Here is a 21,535-nt window from a genome sequence, read left to right on the forward strand (position 1 = left end):
AAAGCTTTTGACAAGGTACCTCACCAGTGACTCCTGAGTAAGCTTAGCAGTCATGGAATAGGACGAGGGGTCCCCTTGTGGATCAGTAACTGATTAAGAAACACCAAGAAGGAATAGAAGTAGCAGGAAGCAGAGAGTAGGAATAAATGGACCGTACTCCCAATGGAGGGCTGTAGAAAGTGGAGTCCCCAAGAATCGGTATTGGGACCTATGTTTTTTAACTTGTTCATAAATAATCTAGAGTTAGTGGTGAGCAGTGAGGTGGCCAAGTTTGCTGATGATACTAAATTATTCAGGGTTGTTAAAACAAAAAAGGATTGTGAAGAGCTCCAAAAGGACCTCTCCAAATGGGCAGTAAAATAGCAAATGAAATTTAATGTGAGCAAGTGTAAAGTGATGCATGTCAGGTCAAAAAATCTTAATTTCACGTATACTGTACGCTCATGGGGTCTGAACTGGCAGTCAACCAAGATGATCAAGGGGATGGAGCAACTCCCCTAAGAGGAAAGGTTGCAGCATTTGTGGCCTTTAATTTAGAGAAAAAGCGACTCAGAGGCAACATGATAGAAGCGTATAAAATTATGCATGGCACGGAGAGAGCGAATAAAGAGAAGCTATTCTCCCTCTCTCAACTCTAGAACTTGTGGATATCCAATGCAGCTGAATGTGTGGAGTACATCTCCACACAATGCAGAGTTAAATTATGAGACTTTTTCCCAGAGGAGGCAGTGATGGCCACCAACTTGGAGGGCTTTAAAAGAGATGACACATTCATGGAGGATAAGGTTGTCAAAGGCTACTAGCCATGATGGCTATGCTCTGCCTCCACAGTTAGCGGGAGTATGCTTCTGAATACCAGCTGCTTGAAACCACAGGAAGGGAAAGCGCTCTTGTGCTCAGGTCTCGCTTGTGGGTTTCCCACAGGTATCTGGTTGGCCACTGTGTAAGAACAGGATGCTGGACCAGATGGCCTGATCCAGCAGGCTCTGCTTAATTTCTTACGAAATGTTCAGGGGCATAGCCTAACAGGATGGACAGTAACAGGCTGTAAGGCCAGTAGAAGGCAGAAATGATACATAGCAAAATCACATTTTATAGACAAGCCCCTGGGGGAGGGGGGAGTCATAGTAATGACATGATTCACCGAGGAAAGGAAATGACCTGATATCACAGATTTTCCCTGCAATTGATTGGCTTAATAGTTTTGGCTTGAGAGTTTTTAGTTAAACTGCAACACCCAAGAGAAATGGGGAAGGATCTAGTTCAGCGCTCTATTAAAGTGTGAGGCTGAAATATCTAGACTGCTGGCTCTGTAACACATGGATTATTAGAAACTTTTGTACCTGCAAAACAAGGAAATATTTGCTATAGCTCAACGGTGCTAACTAATCTGTAAGTTTTTTTGAATGGAACATGGCTTCGTTCACATGTGTACGCAACATGTCACAATAATTTCTCTCTCTTGATCAGTGTCACATAGAAATCTGTTGTCATTTTCAATGCTATGTAGCCTTGTCTTCCCTGCCTGAATGGGCATATACTTGACATTACATGTGTTTGCTGCTGCACTGCTAGTCTTAAAAGAAATGTTCATCCAATTACATCCAGCAACCTGCCACTTGGAGCTGCACTGGAGCAGCGATTTTAGGATGAACCTAGGAACCTACATTAGTGAAATGAAAATACAGGGCACATAAGAGGGTGATATCTCTTCAGTCATTTTCCTAAATTTTCACAAGCGTTCCTTGTCAGGTTAAATTTTCCAGGTTTCTGCAGGCATGAGAAGTTTCTTAATTTTGTGACTGGTCATATGTAGATAAGGTACAATTCCTTACCTATAAATGATGATGATGATGGACTGCCTTCAAGTCGATCCCGACTTATGGCGACCCTACGAATGGGGTTTTCATGGTCAGTGGTATTCAGAGTTTGCCATTGCTTCCCTCTGAGGCTGAGAGGCAGTGACTGGCCCAAGGTCACCCGGTGAGCTTCATGGCTGTGTGGGGATTCGAACCCTGGTCTCCCAGGTCCTAGTCCAACACCTTAACCACTACACCACACTGGTTCAGTTTTTTCCCCACCCAGGTGGACACATTTATTGACACCTAATATACCCTTAATGTGAAGGTTTGCGGTCTAAGGCAGTTCACATTTCAAAGTAGACATGCATAGAATTGCATTAAGCCTCATTGTGTTCCCCCAGGTAAGTGTGCATAGGATTGCAGCCTCAGTGTCATTCCTGTTTGTAGGTGGTACCTTGAACCAAACCACCTTCTGGATTTCATGGCAAAGAGAAGGGTCTAAACAGAGTGAAAGATCAAGTCTTGTAACACCATAAAGTCTAACTTACTCTAAGATCATGAGTTTGCAGTCTACAGTCTTCTTCATCGGGTACTGCAACGAACTGAATGATGGTGAGCATAGAAGAGCAGTTGTTGCAGTTGTCTTGGTTAAGTCCATCTTAAGGTGATACACCTTAATTTCTATCAGGTTTTATAATAAGAGAGTAATCCATAGTCCTTTTAGAGACCGTGCTTCACACAGTTAAATCTTTGTGTTGGTTTTCATTCTGCCATGTCGCATTTTGTCAGTCCATCCCAATTAATTTGTTTGTGAACAGCCAGTTTTTGAAGTTCTTCGATGCAAGGTTAAAATACTCATCTACAGGTTGAGTGGCACTGTCCCTTGTTTCTTACAGTTTAGTTTCATCCTCTTCCCTAGATGGGAACCAGTCTGGTGTATGTAGACAACTTGTTGACCGTTGCTCATCAACAGTATGTATATAACTGAATATTATTTGGGTTTTTGAAAGTTCAGCAATTCGCTTTCATTATAAATACACAGAAGGAATAAACTAACCAAGCTGTTGATGCCAAGAGCCATTAAAACATGATCAGAGTGTGGATGGAAATGAACCTAGAACAGTTAGTTGCAAATTATGTAATATACACATGCATTTACTTTTATTGTATCTTGTGAGGTATATTAATTATAAGCCCTTTTGAAAGCCAATCTTGCCAGAAAAGTGAGGTATAAATAAATTAAGAACATAAGAAGAGCCTGCTGGATCAGGCCAGTGGCCCATCTAGTCCAGCATCCTGTTCTCACAGTGGCCAACCAGGTGCCTGGGGGAAGCCCACAAGCAGGACCCGAGTGCAAGAACACTCTCCCCTCCTGAGGCTTCCAGCAACTGGTTTTCAGAAGCATGCTGCCTCTGACTAGGGTGGCAGAGCACAGCCATCACGGCTAGTAGCCATTGATGGCCCTGTCCTCCATGAATTTGTCTAATCTTCATTTAAAGCCGTCCAAGCTGGTGGCCATTACTGCATCTTGTGGGAGCAAATTCCATAGTTTAACTATGCGCTGAGTAAAGAAGTACTTCCTTTTGTCTGTCCTGAATCTTCCCTCATTCAGCTTCTTTGAATGTCCACGAGTTCTAGTATTCTGAGAAAGGGAGAAGAACTTTTCTCTATCCAATTTCTCAATGCCATGCATAATTTTATACACTTCTATCATGTCTCCTCTGACCCGCCTTTTCTCTAAACTAAAAAGCCCCAAATGCTGCAACCTTTTCTCGTAAGGGAGTTGCTCCATCCCCTTGATCATTCTGGTTGCCCTCTTCTGAACCTTTTCCAACTCTATAATATCCTTTTTGAGATGAGGCGACCAGAACTGTACACAGTATTCCAAATGCGGCCGCACCATAGATTTATACAACGGCATTATGATATCGGCTGTTTTATTTTCAATACCTTTCCTAATTATCGCTAGCATGGAATTTGTCTTTTTCACAGCTGCCGCACACTGGGTCGACATTTTCATCGTGCTGTCCACTACAACCCCGAGGTCTCTCTCCTGGTCGGTCACCGCCAGTTCAGACCCCATGAGCGTATATGTGAAATGAAGATTTTTTGCTCCAATATGCATAATTTTACACTTGTTTATATTGAATTGCATTTGCCATTTTTCCGCCCATTCACTCAGTTTGGAGGTCTTTTTGGAGCTCTTCGCAATCCCTTTTTGTTTTAACAACCCTGAACAATTTAGTGTCGTCAGCAAACTTGGCCACTTCACTGCTCACTCCTAATTCTAAGTCATTAATGAACAAGTTGAAAAGTACAGGTCCCAATACCGATCCTTGAGGGACTCCACTTTCTACAGCCCTCCATTGGGAGAACTGTCCGTTTATTCTTACTCTCTGCTTTCTGCTTCTTAACCAATTCCTTATCCACAAGAGGACCTCTCCTCTTACTCCATGACTGCTAAGCTTCCTCAGAAGTCTTGAGGTACCTTGTCAAACGCTTTTTGAAAGTCTAAGTACACTATGTCCACTGGATCACCTCTATCTATATGCTTGTTGACACTCTCAAAGAATTCTAGTAGGTTACTGAGACAGGACTTTCCCTTGCAGAAGCCATGCTGGCTCTGCTTCAGCAAGGCTTGTTCTTCTGTGTGCTTAGTTAATCTAGCTTTAATCATACTTTCTACCAGTTTTCCAGGGACAGAAGTTAAGCTAACTGGCCTGTAATTTCCGGGATCCCCTCTGGATCCCTTTTTGAAGATTGGCGTTACATTTGCCACTTTCCAGTCCTCAGGCACGGAGGAGGACCCGAGGGACAAGTTACATATTTTAGTTAGCAGATCAGCAATTTCACCTTTGAGTTCTTTGAGAACTCTCGGGTGGATGCCATCCGGGCCCGGTGATTTGTCAGTTTTTATATTGTCCATTAAGCTTAGAACTTCCTCTCTCGTTACCACTATTTGTCTCAGTTCCTCAGGATCCCTTCCTGCAAATATTAGTTCAGGTTCAGGGATCTGCCCTATATCTTCCACTGTGAAGACAGATGCAAAGAATTCATTTAGCTTCTCTGCAATCTCCTTATCGTTCTTTAATTACACCATGTGTGCAATATTTATGGTGCTGTATGTGTAGGAACTTTAAATGTTGTGATTGTTTTCAGTGTAAATCAAAGGGCATAATTGGTACTTTGCGGGTCTAACTTAGAACATGCTTTCTAAAACACTAGCCATATAGCAGCACATGGTGTAGCAGCCTTGCAGTGTCTGATGTTGGTACAATAAAATACATAGTTTGCTGTCCAAAGCTACTCCAGAGGGACCTGGGTGGGGACAACCTTGAATTGTGTCATGTGCAGGTGGAAATTACCAAGAAGGGAAATTGCTCTTTTCTCTTTCACTGTCCCCCCCGCCCCCTGGTCCCTGTTCACAAGTGCTTTCTACTTGCATGTGGGACTTTAAAGTCCTGCCACTACATATTTAGACCTATCTTTACAGATTTCAGAGGGGCAGCCATGTTATTCTCTTGCAGAAAAAATAAAAAAGTCTTTAAAGACTAACAAACATATTATAAGTCTTTGTGGACTACAGATCCACTTCATCTGTTAGTCATTTAAGTGCTGCAAGACTTTACAGGGTAACATGAGCACAGATTACAAGTCCTGCTGTGTAACTGAAAACTTTATTAGCAACTTCTCTGGCTTCTTAAAAGTCAACAGGCATTGTCCTCATGCTCAAGTGTATCTTTTGATCCCTAAGAACTAGAAACTTGCCTCTTGGTTAAAATGGAAGCTAATATTCTTATAAAGATGAATTCTGTATTCAGTGTTTAGGTAATTATTTGGATTATTATGCACTGCTACACATTACAAAATACCATAGTGACATACAACAGCAACAACAACAAAACACCAAGTAAAAACAGATAATACAGTCTTTTAAAAAAGCTGAAGTTGATTTTTTTTACTTTTACAGTAGTCTGTAAAAATGAAAAAAATAAGTGTAAGCTTCCAACGAAATGCGTACAGTGTCAGAACCTGTTTCGCTTCAGTGGGCAGCGTGTTCCACAAGGCAGGTACCATATGCTGCAGCTTTTGTATACCTCACCAGAATTGCAGTACACCCATAAGACAATCTGAAGAGTCCTGCAGCTGGATCACACCAAAGTAGGGTTGCCATATTGCCCGGTTAGCCGCATTTTACCTGGATTCCTTCCATGCCACGCGGTGCCTGCTTAGCCCATTAGGTGGCCCGGATCCTCAGCTTTAATATATATAAAAAAAAAAGTTTCTAGGTGGTGCGGTTCTCGAGATATACATCAAAACGTCAGCCGCTGCCCCCCTGGACTTTTAATTTTTTTTTAACAAATCTGTCCTGTATAGCACTTCGTAGCGCTAACCCCGCCCGTTCAGGATTGCAGCCAATAAGTCAAGCCAGGGTTGTGTTTGGTTGATCTGAGGCAGTGTCTAGAAAACCTCATTGCAATGCCAGAAAATGGTGGTTCCCCCCCCCCGTTTATCTGAAAATCTCATAAATTGGGTAAGTATATACATTTCCGTTTTTTTCCCTCTTGTGTGCAGGAGTCAGATCCTGGGCAGTGTTTTGAAAACCTTCCCAATACTTGCTTTTGTGGGGGTAAAAGCAACTTTTGAGTAGACATGGTTATGAATGTGCTGTAAATTAATGGGACTTTTGAGTGAATGTAAAAAAGAATTGTGTTTGTGTTCTAAATATTTCTGTCCCCCTCCAGTCCTATTTTAAAGCAATTAGGCAGGGCTTACTTAGGTATTACAGTTTTTATTATGTAGGAAACTAATACTGTTTTTTTTAAACTAATGCTGATTTTTCTGCAATGACCAACTGGTTTGACAATAAACTATTATATGGGCTGTATGTATTTATACATCTGCAGTGTGTGTATATGGAGTCTTTCCCACAACCCTGTGAGGTAGGGTTGGTGATTGGAAACCAAGGCAACTCACAATAAGAAATAAATCCCTTTAAAATCCAATAACCATAAAGCAAGAATAAACAGTTGGAAAACAGCCTAAAGAGGCATGATTCTGAATTTTGGGTTGGGTGAATGAAGTTTGTTTATTATTTGATTTATATCCCGCCCTTCCTCCCAGTAGGAGCCCAGGGCGGCAAACAAAAGCACTAAATGCACTTTAAAACATCATAAAAAACAGACTGTAAAATATATTAACATTTTAAAAGCTTTTAAAAAAGCATCTTTTTGTAAAAAAAGAAAAGGCTTAAAAACATATTAAAAAGCAGTTCCAACACAGACTCAGACTGGGATAAGGTCTCAACTTAAAAGGCTTGTTGAAAGAACAAGTTCCTTATCACTTGAGGCTGTAGTTCTCTGCACACTTCCCAGTTTGAGTAAGCCCCATTGAATACATTGGGTCTTGCTTCTGAGTAAACAAACATCGGATTGCACTATAAATATCTTAACAGATTGTGTAATTAATAAACATATTTGATAGTCATGTTTATATAAATATTCATTCATACTGTGTCCCAATAAGTATTTGATTTCACACTATGGTTGTAGATGATTTTTTCCTCTACATTTTAAGCGTGCCCTTCTTCATTGAGGTGGTCATGGTTCTCTGGTGTTTTCATCCTGAGGGGAGGATAGGCTGAGAGATGTTGAGTAGCACATGGTCACCCAGTACACTTTATAGCTCATTTCCATTTTGAAAAATTAATTAAAACAATTTCCATGTAGGCAACGTTGATTAAGTAGATCAACACATTTAAAGCACATCCAACTCACATTTAAAGCGCATGACTTCCCCTAAAGAATCCTGGGAAGTGTAGTTTCCCCCTCACAGTTATAGTTCTCACCACCCTTAACAAACTAAAATTCCCATGATACTGTGGTGGGATTCATGTGCTTCAAATGTGTGTTGAATGTGCTATAAATGAATGGTGTGGATTTGCCCTAGGTATGATGTGCATTCAAGAGTGAATTGCAAAGAACAATTTTAAAAGATACTTTTTTAAACAGGGGGAGGGTTGTAGCTCATTGGTAGGGCATATGCTTTGCATGCAAGGTCCAAAATTCAGTTCCTGGAAAAGACTATTGCGTGGAATCCTGGAGAGCCAATGCTAAGAACATAAGAAGAGCCTGCTGGATCAGGCCAGTGGCCCATCTAGTCCAGCATCCTGTTCTCACAGTGGCCAACCAGGTGCCTGGGGGAAGCCCGCAAGCAGGACCCGAGTGCAAGAACACTCTCCCCTCCTGAGGCTTCCAGCAACTGGTTTTCAGAAGCATGCTGCCTCTGACTAGGGTGGCACAGCACAGCCATCACGGCTAGTAGCCATTGATAGCCCTGTCCTCCATGAATTTGTCTAATCTTCTTTTAAAGCCGTCCAAGCTGGTGGCCATTACTGCATCTTGTGGGAGCAAATTCCATAGTTTAACTATGCGCTGAGTAAAGAAGTACTTCCTTTTGTCTGTCCTGAATCTTCCAACATTCAGCTTCTTTGAATGTCCACGAGTTCTAGTATTATGAGAGAGGGAGAAGAACTTTTCTCTATCCAATGCTAGTCCATGTCATGAGTACTGAGCTAGATGGTACAAAATGGCCTGAGTCAGTATAAGGCAGATTCCTTGGTTCCTAAAAGTGGGAAGAGATTCAAGGGCCACAGTGACTCCAACATTTATTTATGTATTTTTATTTACAACATTTATATACCGCTTTATTGTAAAAAATCTCAAAGCGGTTTACAGAAAGAATTAAAACAATAAAATTATTGGCAAAAGTGTTAAGGACAGATATTTAAAAACATTCAAAATAATAAAACGAACAATGAGTTAAAAACAGATTTAAAAACACAATAGCTTCTACATGTCTGGAGAGGCTTGCCTCAAGAAAACTGATTTTAGCAGCTGCTGAAAAGAGGCGTCTGCCTAATGTCAATAGGCAAGGAGTTCCAAAGCATAGGTGCTACCGCAGAAAAGGACTGATTTCTTACAAGAGCAGAACAAGCACTATGTGGCACCCATAACATGGAAAGCACAGCTTGAACTTGGCCTGGTAGCAAATCAGCAACCAATGCTGATTTCAGAGCAGAGGTGTAATGTGCTGATAGGATCTCACTCATGTCAGCAATCATGCTGCAGCATTCTGCATTAACTGCAGTCGCCAGGTCAGGTTGTGCTGCATGGGGATTTCTGTGACTGGCTGCCAGGATTTTTTTAGTTTTGGTTGTTGGTTATGAATCCTGACTGGTTGTGGGATGCTTTCTGCCTTACTCATAGGAATCTTGTTGTGGTTGGTATGGTATTGCATTTAGGAAAGTGTTACTGTGTTGTTTCTATTTGCATTTCACTTATCTTTAACCTCACTCTGTTATAGCCATAGAAGCAACAGCAGTGGTTCCATGTGCTCAGGTCAACCCCCTTAAAGCCATTGATGATGCACCTTGACGGTTGCATGACAGTTTGTTTCTTGCCCAATAGTGGTAAAAGAGAATTCACATATTTGGAAGTGTGGCTACAACTGTTGTTCCCAAGCTGCTGCCTATGAAAGTAGACCAAACCATGTGTGTTTTCTTTCTGTCCATTATTGCTCACTGGAATTGGGTTGGCTGTCAAAGTGAGTTTATAGCACCCACAGGGTAGACAGAAAGGGTAGAGAATCTTCTTACTCTTACTCATTTCTCAGACCTGTTTCTGAAGGGTCAAATCTGTTAAGAATTTTGGAGCAGCCATGTTAAAAGATAGGGGCAGGGCACTGCAGGCAGGAGGTTGACAACCCTGCTTGGATATGGATGTCTTTGCAGAGGATCCCTAGTCAAGGTTTACCAACAGCACAATCCATACTATATCTACTCAGAAGTAAGTCCTATTGAGTTCCATGGGACTTAGTCCCTTAGTAAGTGTGTTTAGAATTGCAGCTCTTCGGGGGCATCCATCTTTACTCCTGAGTGCTCCCATCTAACATCTCCACAACACAAGGGTCCTTTCTTCCTACAGTGGCCTTCTGGTGACTGGCCTGTTCCTGGGGGCACTTAAACCCTTCTTGCTGAAAGCAAATGGGCTAGATTAAATGTTCCCTGCTCCATATTTTAGCTAAGATTTCTATCTTAATTTCCAATCAGAGAAATTTTTTTTCATTGTATACTCTAAACAACTGTGATTGATGCTTAATGTATCATGCTTAATGATAGCACTAGGGCCCATCCCTGTGACATCACTCAGGTGCACCTCCTGACATCACTCAGGAGTACCCCCTGCAGCTCACCCCTGAAATTTCAGGGTTTGGGATGCTTCTGACCTGGCAACCCTAATTCCCGCCTTCCATTGTTCTTAGCCAATGAGGGACACCACAGTTGTCCTGGAAAAATGAAGAATTTTACTCTGCTTGCCTGCTGCATCTGCAGAATCTAGCAAGTTAGAAAACTGCACATGCCCACTGGATCAACACATGCAGCTCCACCCCTTACCCATACACTTTCTAGTTGCGTCAGCAAGGAGAAGCAGCTTTCATCTCAGTTGCCTGTTTCTCAGGATATGTGTCTTTAAGTGGTGACTGCAGTGGGAGGGTCTGCCTGTCATCATGGAGGATGGAATAAAAGGGTTTGATTCCACCAAACACTCCCTTCCCTGAACAGATACAAGATATAAAAGCAGACCTCTCTGTAGAAAAGGCAGTGATACTACCATTTGCATTTTTCAGCCCTGTACCCACCTTGTTAAATGGTGCTTACTCCTAAGTAAAGTTGCATTGGAATGCAGCCTCACTCACCCTGTTGCCTGACAGAGCCTCTGTTCAGCAATTCAGAAAAGGCTAAAAAGTATTTTTTGATACATACCCTTCTTCAGAATGACTGGCAGGCATCTCCCCACCAAAGATCACCCTACTTCCATCACCCCAGGGACGGATGTGTGTGTGTGCGTGTGTGTGCATGTATACCTACACGCATGTGTATATATATACATACACACAGAGGCGCTCCCTCTCTCTGTGCATATAATCAATGCAGTGGGGGGTATAACCTCACCCCCCCTTAAGACTAATAGGAATTGGAACAGCTACCCTGTCTAATGCTACCACAGCTTGCCAGGTCTCTAGAATTCACTGCATTTTTATTTTCTCTTTTAAAAAAGAGGTGCCAGCACCCAGGTCTCCATCATGTTCCAGCCTTTATCATAGAAGGCTCCATTTCCCCAATCTCTGATCGGATATGTGAGAATTGGTGTACTAAAGACACTTCTTACATGCTCCCTTTAAATAAGATGATTGACAGAACTGATAATATTGAAATCTTGATTTTTATCTGCGTTAAAAGTTGTATGATTTTTATAGTGCTGCATTGACTTGTTTTATGTTTGTTGTGTTTTTATTGTTTTTACATTGATTGTGCATTTTTATTCTTTTTACTATGTTTGTAAGCTGCCCTGAACTCCGTTTTTAACAGTGGAAAGGCAGGATATAAATCCTCTTAATAAATAAATATTCCATAATAGGCATTTAAGGTTGAAAATGAAGGATTTTTTTAAATCTTCAAATCCTCCCCCAGTTTTTGGTGGTAATTGTTAGGCACAAAACAAAACTGGACAATGCAACTTTTAATATGATTAATTTGCCTAATCAGGACATGATTTACATAATATGCAAATTACGCAACTAATTTATAATTTGCATAATATGCAAATCAGCCTGCCCGGATTTGTGGAATTGGAATATGGCAACCCTAGACCAAAGGCCTCTCCAGTCCAGCATCTTGTTCCCCACAGTGGTCGGTTAGAAGCCCACAAGCAAGACATACAGGCACTAGCCATGTCTTCCTGCCTTTCCTCCATAACTGGCGCTCAGAGGCATGTTGCTCCAGATCCTGGAGCTAGCCTATCACCTCCATGGCTAGTAGCCATTTGATAGCCTTATTCATAAATCGTTTGATCCCCTTTTAAAGCCATCTAAGTTTGTACCAATAAAAAGAGCCCTAGCTTTAACCTGTAAAAAGGTACAATGGTGCAAACAAATGTTATTTCAGACACTTCCACTTGAGTATCAAAGACTAGCCTGGAGCCTTTTTTTTGGCTTGTGTCTTCATCAAACAGCATACACTGTCAAGTTGCTCAGTTGTGACTGCTAGAAACACCTTTTTTTTTTTAAATGAGAGGTTAGAGTGGCACTTCTATACAGTGGCCCATACCATAATTTTATTGGAGAGGCAAGCAATAATGTAAGGTGCAATGGATTTGCTACACTTCCCCCCCTCCTCATTTATTTCCGTTAGAATTGTTTAAGTCCCACCTTTTAGAATACAAATCCTTGCAAGTAACATAAAACTACTTTTAAAAAAAGCACAGTGAACAATATGAACATATAAAATACCATCAAGATCCTTTCCCCAGGGCAGTTGATGATAAGATGGTCCTGTTTGCTTCAAGATGGGGTCCATAGTGCAGCTGGAGCATGCCCCGATGCCCTCTTCACCTGTCTCCCTCTCTCTCTTAGAGTACTTTCCCACAGGACCGTTGGTGGTGGAAACATAGCCAGGTGTCCTGACTGCGCAGAGTCTCTACACACGCGCAGGAGCTCACAATGTGGAACTGCTTTACAGAGAACTCTTTATCACCCATGGTTGTTGCAAGAAGCAGACGCGACAACAGAGGGCGGCTAAAAGCATACCTACACTCCCAAGTTACACACAGATGATGCTTGTACAGTATATGGATCTGATAACTGAGCTCTGTCTCTTGAGAAAAGTTCTAATAGTTTGAACAAGAAACAGTGACTGCCTGTTCTGTATTCGGGAGTTCCCTGTTTCAGTGCAAAAGTCATTCAGAGTTTACTTTGAGTAAGGTCTAATGCTGCTCAGCCTACCCATTGTGGCTTTCACTCGGATGTGTCATGAACTGGGTAGCCTATAGAAATCTCTGAAGCTGCTTTGTACAGAGGCAGGCTCTTTGGTCTGCCTTGCCCAGGACTGTTTACTCTGGCAGTGGCTCTTCAAGGACTGGGGCAGGGAGGTTTACCCATTGCAGGTAATCAGAGTTCCTTTTAACTGAAGATGCTTTGGACTGAGGGCTGGATGAGATGTCATGCTTATTGCATAATTGCAGTTAGCATGCCTAGATTGGATTTTTTCCCCCAAGTAACAGCCCACAGGTCAGCTGAGCAGAATTGAGACCAGGGGAGTATTGGTTCACCTCTCTCCCCCCATGCAGTTTTTTGGAAGGGGGCATTTTCATTAGGGTAGGAGGAAAGAGCTAAGCACCACCCCTGATCTCAACTCTGCTAAGTGGTTTCTTCCCCACCCACATCCCAGATATTTGAAAATGTAAACTTTATATGCTAATTGCAATCCTGGAATGAGCATTATGCCTAGTTTAGCCCTCAGTCCTGAACATCTACAGTTAAAGGAACACTGTGATCCCAGTGCTGATTACATACATCCCTGAGGCTCCTATTTAAAATTTTAAACCTAGATAAGTTAATTACAGCCATGCAGTTAACACTGCATCTAGGTTGACCTTGAACCTGAGATTCCGCAGGCAGAGCATATGCTGTGAGCCACTGAGGACCAAACTAGACATGATGTGTTGCTTGCTCTTGCATCTTTCATTCTTTAATTGCTACCAGCAGGTGCAGGAAACCCTGGTTTTTGTTGGAAGAGAAGGTTAATCCTTTTGTTCCCTGCTGCAGTCCCAACAAATTGACCCCTTGGAAGCTTTTCTACATGGGCTTTTAGCAGGTACAGGATCATGAGTTTTGTTCTCACCATGGGTGGTGCCCTTCCTCCTCCCCCCCTTGTACCAAGGACCTAATGAAAATCACCCCTGTCTGCCATTAACATTTTACTAACTGACACTACAGCAGCAAGTAATATACTTAGCGCTACGGCTCATTTTGCCCTGTCCTAGGCCATCCCTTGCATTCTTTTCCCAGTTTGTCTCCTAAAGCAGGCAGACTTCAGGCTTGAGGCATAGATTTTGTTTTTGACTGAAACCCTGATATCCACCAACTTGGTGCAAAAGAAATATATTGATGATTAAAGAATTCTGAAGCCAGGAATTTGTCTTGAGTACCGGAGGTGAACAGAGCTCAAACGCCTTTCACACAGGAATCCACTCGTAGTTACCCCAAGCTTCCTTCACTTCAACAGTATAATTTAGGCAGGTGGAGCCATTTTGTTCCTGTTGTGAAACAATTAGGAGGCAGAATTCTTGTTTATCTACTGCAAATCACCCAAAGATGTGCCAATAAATCCTGATCTAGTTTCTGCCCACTCCTTTAAAGGCTAACTGGAATCTGGGAGGAGAAAATGTAAGATTAATATTTCTCAGTTGAATAGGTGCTGACATAGACAATATGCTAGAAGACCGAGAACCCAAAGGGGTAGCATACTTGTACATTGGTTTGCTTTGGAGTCCAACAACATATACCTCTAGCTTGTAAAAAAGAATTGTTGAAATGTTTATGTGGGCTTTACTCCTCTTGTGTGGACACTCATGGTCTTACTAACTGGTTTTGCATCATGTGTGCATGAGCGCTGCCAGTCTCTTTGCATTGGATCCCCGCTAGCTGTGTAGCAGCAAAGTAGAGACTTCAAGAAACAATTTGCAGACTTCCTTCACATAGCCCTCTAGGCACTCTGCATTTTGTGTCTGACAGATCTCATAAAATCGGCTTATGTTTGTGTCATATGTAACTGTGTGTCCTCATACGCATAATAAAAATGTCTGACAGAATCTGAACAGGTGAAGCTTTTCCTATAGTTGCATTTCCATACTAGAAAAGGCTTAATCTGTTGAGTTTTTGCCTGCCACACAGCTGTTATAGGCACAACAACCCTGCTTTCCCCCAATGCCAACCCTAAGCCAAAGCCTAGACTACCATCCTATACCCACTTAGCTGGGAGTAATCCCTATTAAACACACAGACTTACTTCTGAGTGTGTGTGTGTGTATATATATATATATATAAACGAACGAAATTGTATAGATATAGATATAGATATATAGATATATATATATAAACGAACAAAATTGTGATTAACCAAACAGAGGTTTTTATTATATTAACAAAACGTTTCAGCTTCCGCCTTCATCAGCTGCCAACATACAAATGCTGTTCCCAAGGTGGCAGTTATAGAGCTTTGAGGATGGAATGCTCAGAGGGGCTTCCTTTGCAGATGCTAAGTAGTGGTGGTACTGTCCTCCAGGTTCAGGCCATGTGGTGCCAATGTGTCCAGAGAGTAAATCCAAAAGTTCTCCCTTTTGGTCAGTGCTGCTGGATCTGCTGGCATCTCTATCGCTGTAATGGAAAAGTCCAACAGGCTGTGACCCTCGATGTTAAAATGCTTTGCAACATTAACAGAATCCTTATAGGGATCCAGAGCAAGCTTGAGTGAAGTTCTGTTTGTTGCTTTCAAAACTGTCTTATATATATATAGGTTAACTATATATATATGTATACTGAGTTAACTGTAAGCTAACTATGCAGTGAATTCTTACTGTATAGCAGGTGGCATGCCTTAATCTCTTTGTAAAATTTTCACATTTTGCATTTCCCATTTGAGGGGGTTGCATTCTGGTTGCTAGGAAAAAAGGAGGAACAAACAATGAAGATTCCATGGACTAGAAAATGAAACAGAGGCAGGAAAGGTACACCAAAGGAGTACTCTGATGTTCAAACCTCACTCCTCAGTCACAGCTCTGACTTCACTTACTGGCTAAAAACACTGAAAGGCAGGAGCAGCCAGGTTGATTCATCTCTCAGAAATGGCTTAGAAGGACACTTGCTCATTTTGCTTGATAACCTTTCCTAGGAGTTACAGAAACATTGAGGAAAATGTCTCAGTCTGGGCAATGGAAAACAAGGAAAGCACAGGATGCAGGAAACACAACTTAATTATTAACTGAAAGGGAATCTGTTGCCCTTCCTGTTCCAGTGGTGCAGGCTAGTTTGATCAGCAACAAAGTTTTTGGTCCAGTAGAAATTTACAAGCACTGAATTGTATGTAAAGAAGGTAAAGGAATGTAAGACTTACCCCATTGGGCATAATGGTTTTCCTGCTTGGCAGTTGGAGATATCTTTCACAAATGCTTCTCTCTCTACTCCTCTGCATTTTATCTATAATTGTGGATACTGAGCCCAGATTATGACCTTTGATGGAGTTCTAGGTCATTGGACCACAACTGCTCAAATTATGTTTATTTTGGGCATTTTCACCCTGCCCTTCAAACATGCCGCTAGGGCAGATTACAAATATATATTTTTTCTGTCCAGATGCATGAAACCTGTTTTTAAACAGCTTGGGGAACCCAGATTCTGAGAGATTGATAAAAACTTGTATCTGTTCATGTCTTCAACACCATGCATAATTTTATATGCCTCTCTCATGTCCCCCTTACTCTTTTGTATGTCCAATCCGCACCTTTTCCAACACTGCAGTATCCTTTTGAGATAGCCTGACCAGAACTGGAAGTCAATTAGGGGTGGAAGTTTCCAGTCTTCCCTTGCAGTTACAACATTTGTGCCTTGCTGATTTAGAGAAAAGATAAGCATGTGTCCCAGAAACTTGCCCGTGTTGTTCCTGATCCTCCAAACCGCAGTTTGAAGAATTGTCTGAATCGAACATTTCTCTTTTCTGATCGCCATTCTGTGTGCCTCAGAGGTACCAAGTGTTGTAGCAACAATTTGTTCTAATTGTGGAGAACATTCCTTGCTAGAATATGCTGTTCAGACTTCTATGTGTGTGGTATGTTAAGGACTTGGCTGTAAAGCTAAAGAGGAAAGAAACTGTGTCCTGTTTAAATGCACCCTTTAAAAACAACTAATAAAAGGCTTTGTGGTAGAGGCTTTGGTGACTTGTTTTAAATAGTTTATTGCTTACTGCCCATCATCCTTCTCAGTATGCTCTGAGAAAGCTACAGGCAACAAAGGCAAGGGCTTTGGTGTTTCTTTAATTTGTAATGTTAATGACCTGATTTATGCCATGAAAAGGGCACATGCAACCCCTTATCATTATTATTTATGAGCAAACTCATGGGAGGTGGTAAAATATATTAACAGTGCAATCCTATGCGTATTTACACAGAAGCAGTAAGTTCTATTGTGTACAATTATTCCCTAGACTTTAGGATTGCAGCTTTTATTATTAAGGAGTGTCCATATTCCAGAAATATTTTGGATTGAATCAAATGAAGTAATGGCATGAGCTGACTGATGTCCATTTGCAAAATTGAACGTCCCCTCACTCTCCTTCACCCAAGCACCCCTACACACATACACACCAAAATCTGCTCTGGTGGATTAGGGGAATCTCCAGAGTAGCCTGGGATGAGAGTGAGGGGGTGGTGAGGAGACAAGAGAGGAAGGGGGAAGTTCTGCTGCATGAGCAGACATCGTGCAGTGACTCAATTGGATGCAACCCTAAGATGTTTCTACCACTCTTTTTCATCCTGCTTTATTTGCTATAGCAAATCAGAGCTCTTACTTAAAATGTCTACCTTAACAGAACAGTGGGTTTTATCCAACACTGCAAGCGTGAAGTTCTGCTCATGCAATGGGGCTTCCCCTTCCTCTCCCCACACCCCCTCAACACCTGCTCTAGAGGGTCCTTGAACTCCCTGGAGCAGAGTTTGAGGGTACACAGGTGGATGCAGGGGAAAGTTCGGTTGCACAAGCGAGTCCACTGCTCGTGGACCAGCAGTGTGGGATATGGCCCAATCTTTTTCACCCATTTTAAACTTTGGGGGCTTCAGTTAGGAGATTTGGAGCGCAATGTCTTCAGTGTACTGATGCCAGCCAACTCTATTTCTCTGTAACTTGTAAATCAGGAGTGGACATGAAGTTCCTGAGCCAGTGTCTGGATGCAGTGATGGTCTGAATAAGGACCAATAAACTGAGACTGAATCCTGGCAACCAGGGCTGTGGAGTCAGTACGCCAGACCTTCGACTCTGACTCCTCTATTTTTCTACTGTCCAACTCCGACTCCTTCATAAATGGCAAATGTATATTAACTAGTAATAACAAATTTACTGTAGTAAAATGGTAGCACAAGGCATTTCATCACCGCCACGTGAATCCAGAGCTTGGAAAAGTTACTTTTTTAAACTACAACTCCCATCAGCCCCAGGGATTTTCCAAGCTCTGGATTCACGTGGTGGTGATGAAATGCCTTGTGCTACCATTTTACAACAGTAAATTTGTTATTACTAGTTAATATACATTTGCCATTTATGAAGGAGTTGGAATCAGAGTCGGTACATTTCTACCGACTCCAACTCCACCCAAAATTGCTTCCGACCCCATGACTCCGACTCCACAGCCCTGCTGGCAATGCAGAGGCTCTGTGGGTGTGTGGTCCCTATGCCCCGGAAACTGGTTGTTTGCCCCTTCTGGATGGGGTCACACCCTACTCTGTATTAAGCATCAATGTAAAACTTGGAAAGCTTACTCTCTCCAATGTTAGAGCCAGCCCTGGGTAACAGTTGCGCGAGAAGAACATTGGCTCAGTAATATCAGCCCGTGAGTTGTAAGCCTTGTGGACATTCCAGGTGGACCATGGTGCATGCAAGGTCCACGTTTCGTGATCTTATTCTGGAATCCTGGCCAAGGCAGTAATTAGTTTGCACAGAGTAGATTTGTCTCCTTACAGAAAAGTGTCTGGTTCCCTCTCCCAGTCCACTCCTGCAGATGCAGGCATAGGCATGTATGCCTTGTACAGTGCAACAACACATGCATTGCCCCCAAAAGTGCCCTGTTATGGCAAGGCTGAGATGTACAGGAGAGGCTGGGAGGCATCTTGCTGAAAAGCTGTGTCTTCCACCAGCCAGGGTTCATGTCAGTTGAGTCAGTGGCTGTCATTCCTTATTTTCCCTGAGGGAAGGAGCAGGCAGAAGATACGATGACTGTTGTTTCTTAACTGTTCTCAGCACTGAATGTGTGTTGATGAGAATGTTCCTCCTATCCCTGAGGAACTGCTTCGTGCCCACTTGTGATGATGATAATAATGTTCTGTGGTTTATCATACCTGTCCTACAATGCTTTGTCTTTCCCTGGTTACCTTTGGGGAACTTGTGCTGAAACGAAGGACGGGGGCTTGAAATAATTTTGTTTTCTGGGCCCAAGCCCAAGTTTTGCTTGAACACAGAGAGCCAGAAGCCATAGATATCTCTTGAGGGCAATTTAAGGTAGCAGGATAGTTGGAGTTTATTTCAGAGCTATAGCTGAGGGAAGTGGTAAATTGTTAATGCCCCAGGGCAGAAAATAACTTTATCTGGTGGTGTGACTCGGAGAATGACTAAGGCTGTACTAGGAGTTCTAAGGCCATACTTGGTAAGCAGTGAGAGAAGTAACAAAAACATTATTTGGTTCATTTTATCTTGCCCTTGTGTAGTCTGTACACCGCAGGTTACGTGAGGTATCATCAAAGTGGGAAAGCGTCCAGCAGACAACTGAAAATAAAGACTTGGTGCAATCTGGGCTACATGGTGAAGGGTATTAACCTCCCCTGTTCCCTGGTCCGTCAGTGTCCAGGCTGCCACTCCTGCTTTTGGCAATGGAGATGGGTTACAGGGATTTTGGAGGAGGAGGGGGAATATCATTATCTATGGTCAGAGCTGGCAGAGGAGATACCAAAACGAAAATATCTCCTAAAGATGGGGGCATTTTTCTGCTACTTACAAAAATAGGGAAATAATTTAGTAACCCTAGTGCAGCCTCTATTGATCGGAATGGTAATCTAAAACATCTGGAGGGTACCAGGTTGGCAAACACTGCCCTAGTATCTTAAAAAAATCATGACTCTGACAGGTTAGCTGTTAGGATTTCATGTTGTTTGAATAACCTAGGAATCCTTTTTCAAAAGGAAACAATAAACATGAGAATACTGATATAATGAAGAGCAATAATTGCAGATTATACAATCCAAAAACAGAACTCTTATAGCCAGATTTTGAAAGGATCTAAAAGAAATCTGTATACAAAAATGGTATAATAAAATATGGGGAATTGCTCTAATTGAAAAACTCACGCAAAAATTACTTATAGCACAGGGGAAGAAAAGAAAGATTGATGTAGATGATTGATGGAATTTCATTGTATATACTAATGACCCTGAATGTAAAGCACCTGTGCCGAATGTTTTCAGAAAACTGTGGATTCTGTAATTATGTATTCTGCATTTTTATTTTATACTTACCTTCCAAGCATATTACTCATAATTCACGCTGTCACATTTATTTTCATTTATTTTCATTTTTATTTTGAATATGATTTATAATGCATTTTTGTGAATTTGCTATTTTTATTTTCATTTGTACTACTTAATGAAAATGAATTTAATTTTTTTTAAGAATATACAATCCAAGTTAAAATGCCAATATTGTTGTCTGTATTGGAGTGGTCCTGTTCTTTTCAGATGGGCTTCAGATGTCATAATCACATGTTTCTTCAAGCACATTCTGTACATAGCAAAGGGCCTTGATGCAAGAAGAAAGACTGATTGGTGTTATGGTAGTTTCACTCAGATTCTCCTGTTGTTGGCAGGGAATCCGTGTTCTTTGCACTCTTCCTCTTCCATAATCCTCTTGCAAACAGAGTCTTTCTTGCCTGTGTTCCAAGTTGGGTACCTTTTTGCATGAAAGGGAACTTTGTATAGATATGGAAGAAAGTGGGGAGATTGAAAGTTGCTGCCCTTACATAAAAAGGCATGTTCTAGTTTTCTTCCATATTGAGGTCAAGGGTGGTGCTTCCTTTGGCAATATTCCTTGAATTTGTAATCCACAAATCATGCCTTTACACACAAGGTAGTCTGTTTAGTTTCTGGTATCAGGACAGGAAGAAATGAACAGGTTTTGTCAGTCTGCTGTAACTTTGTGCCTCAGATTAATTCCAGAAGAGTAGCAGTGGCTTATTAGTAGCAAGAAAATATAAAGTGTTCCTGCTCCTTAGGGACTGACATGTCTGTGGAGGGCAGCAGCTTACTTTTTCAGATCTTTTTAAAAGAATTCAGATCAGTCACGGCCTTGAAGTTTGCACTGAATGGATTTTAAAAATTTTAAATCAGCACTGGAATTCTTTGTATCAGCATGTGTTAGGGGATTTCATGGAATAATATACTCTACAATTCAGTGCCTCTGGGATATTGTGCAGATGGCATGGCATGAAGAAGAGTCTTTTTTTATTTTAGAGAATAAAGCTCTTAAAAAAAAAAAAAAACACCTGAAGGGGCCTCTAACAAAAGGTTAGGAAGTGAAAATTCTGTGTTCAGTGAGTATAGTGAGGACACTCACAAGATCCAGTGCCCTTCCCATTCGTTTTTGTGGGTTCTGCGTTGAAGAGTTTCCCTGTGGATTGTGCCCAGTGTTCAGTGCCCAGTCAAAACCTGTTTATTTGCCCAGGCATTTTAGTTTAAGCTGATATTACAGTCTACTTTGCCTGCTTTTATTTGCCTCTATGGGTTTGATGTTTTGTTGTTGTGTTTTAGCCTATTATATGTCTCATATTTTGTATTTTGCTTATACCATCTGTATAGATGAAGGGTGGGTTTAAAATTGAATAGTAAGTTACTTACTAAATAATGGTCTCCCTGACATAACAGATAATGTCAATCCACTGGGATCATCTCCGTGTTAAGCGCTGATGTCTTCTAGAAATCAGCATCAATAAACCCAAATATTTTGTACAGGCTTTCACACCTTAATGGGTTTGGGGCATGGCCAGCATGGAGTCACTTAGTGCAACCCTCCCTGCACCCCCCCCC

General features: G+C 41.7%; 1 protein-coding gene across 2 annotated transcripts in view; it reads left to right on the forward strand.

Moving 5' to 3' along the window:
• FAM219A (family with sequence similarity 219 member A) overlaps positions 1-21,535 on the forward strand; it is a 99,979-nt gene that overhangs the window by 47,141 nt on the left and 31,303 nt on the right. The gene's annotated exons all lie outside the window — the stretch shown is intronic.

This window comes from Rhineura floridana, chromosome 1, assembly GCF_030035675.1.
Source record: "Rhineura floridana isolate rRhiFlo1 chromosome 1, rRhiFlo1.hap2, whole genome shotgun sequence".
In the NCBI taxonomy this organism is placed as follows: Eukaryota; Metazoa; Chordata; class Lepidosauria; order Squamata; family Rhineuridae; genus Rhineura; species Rhineura floridana.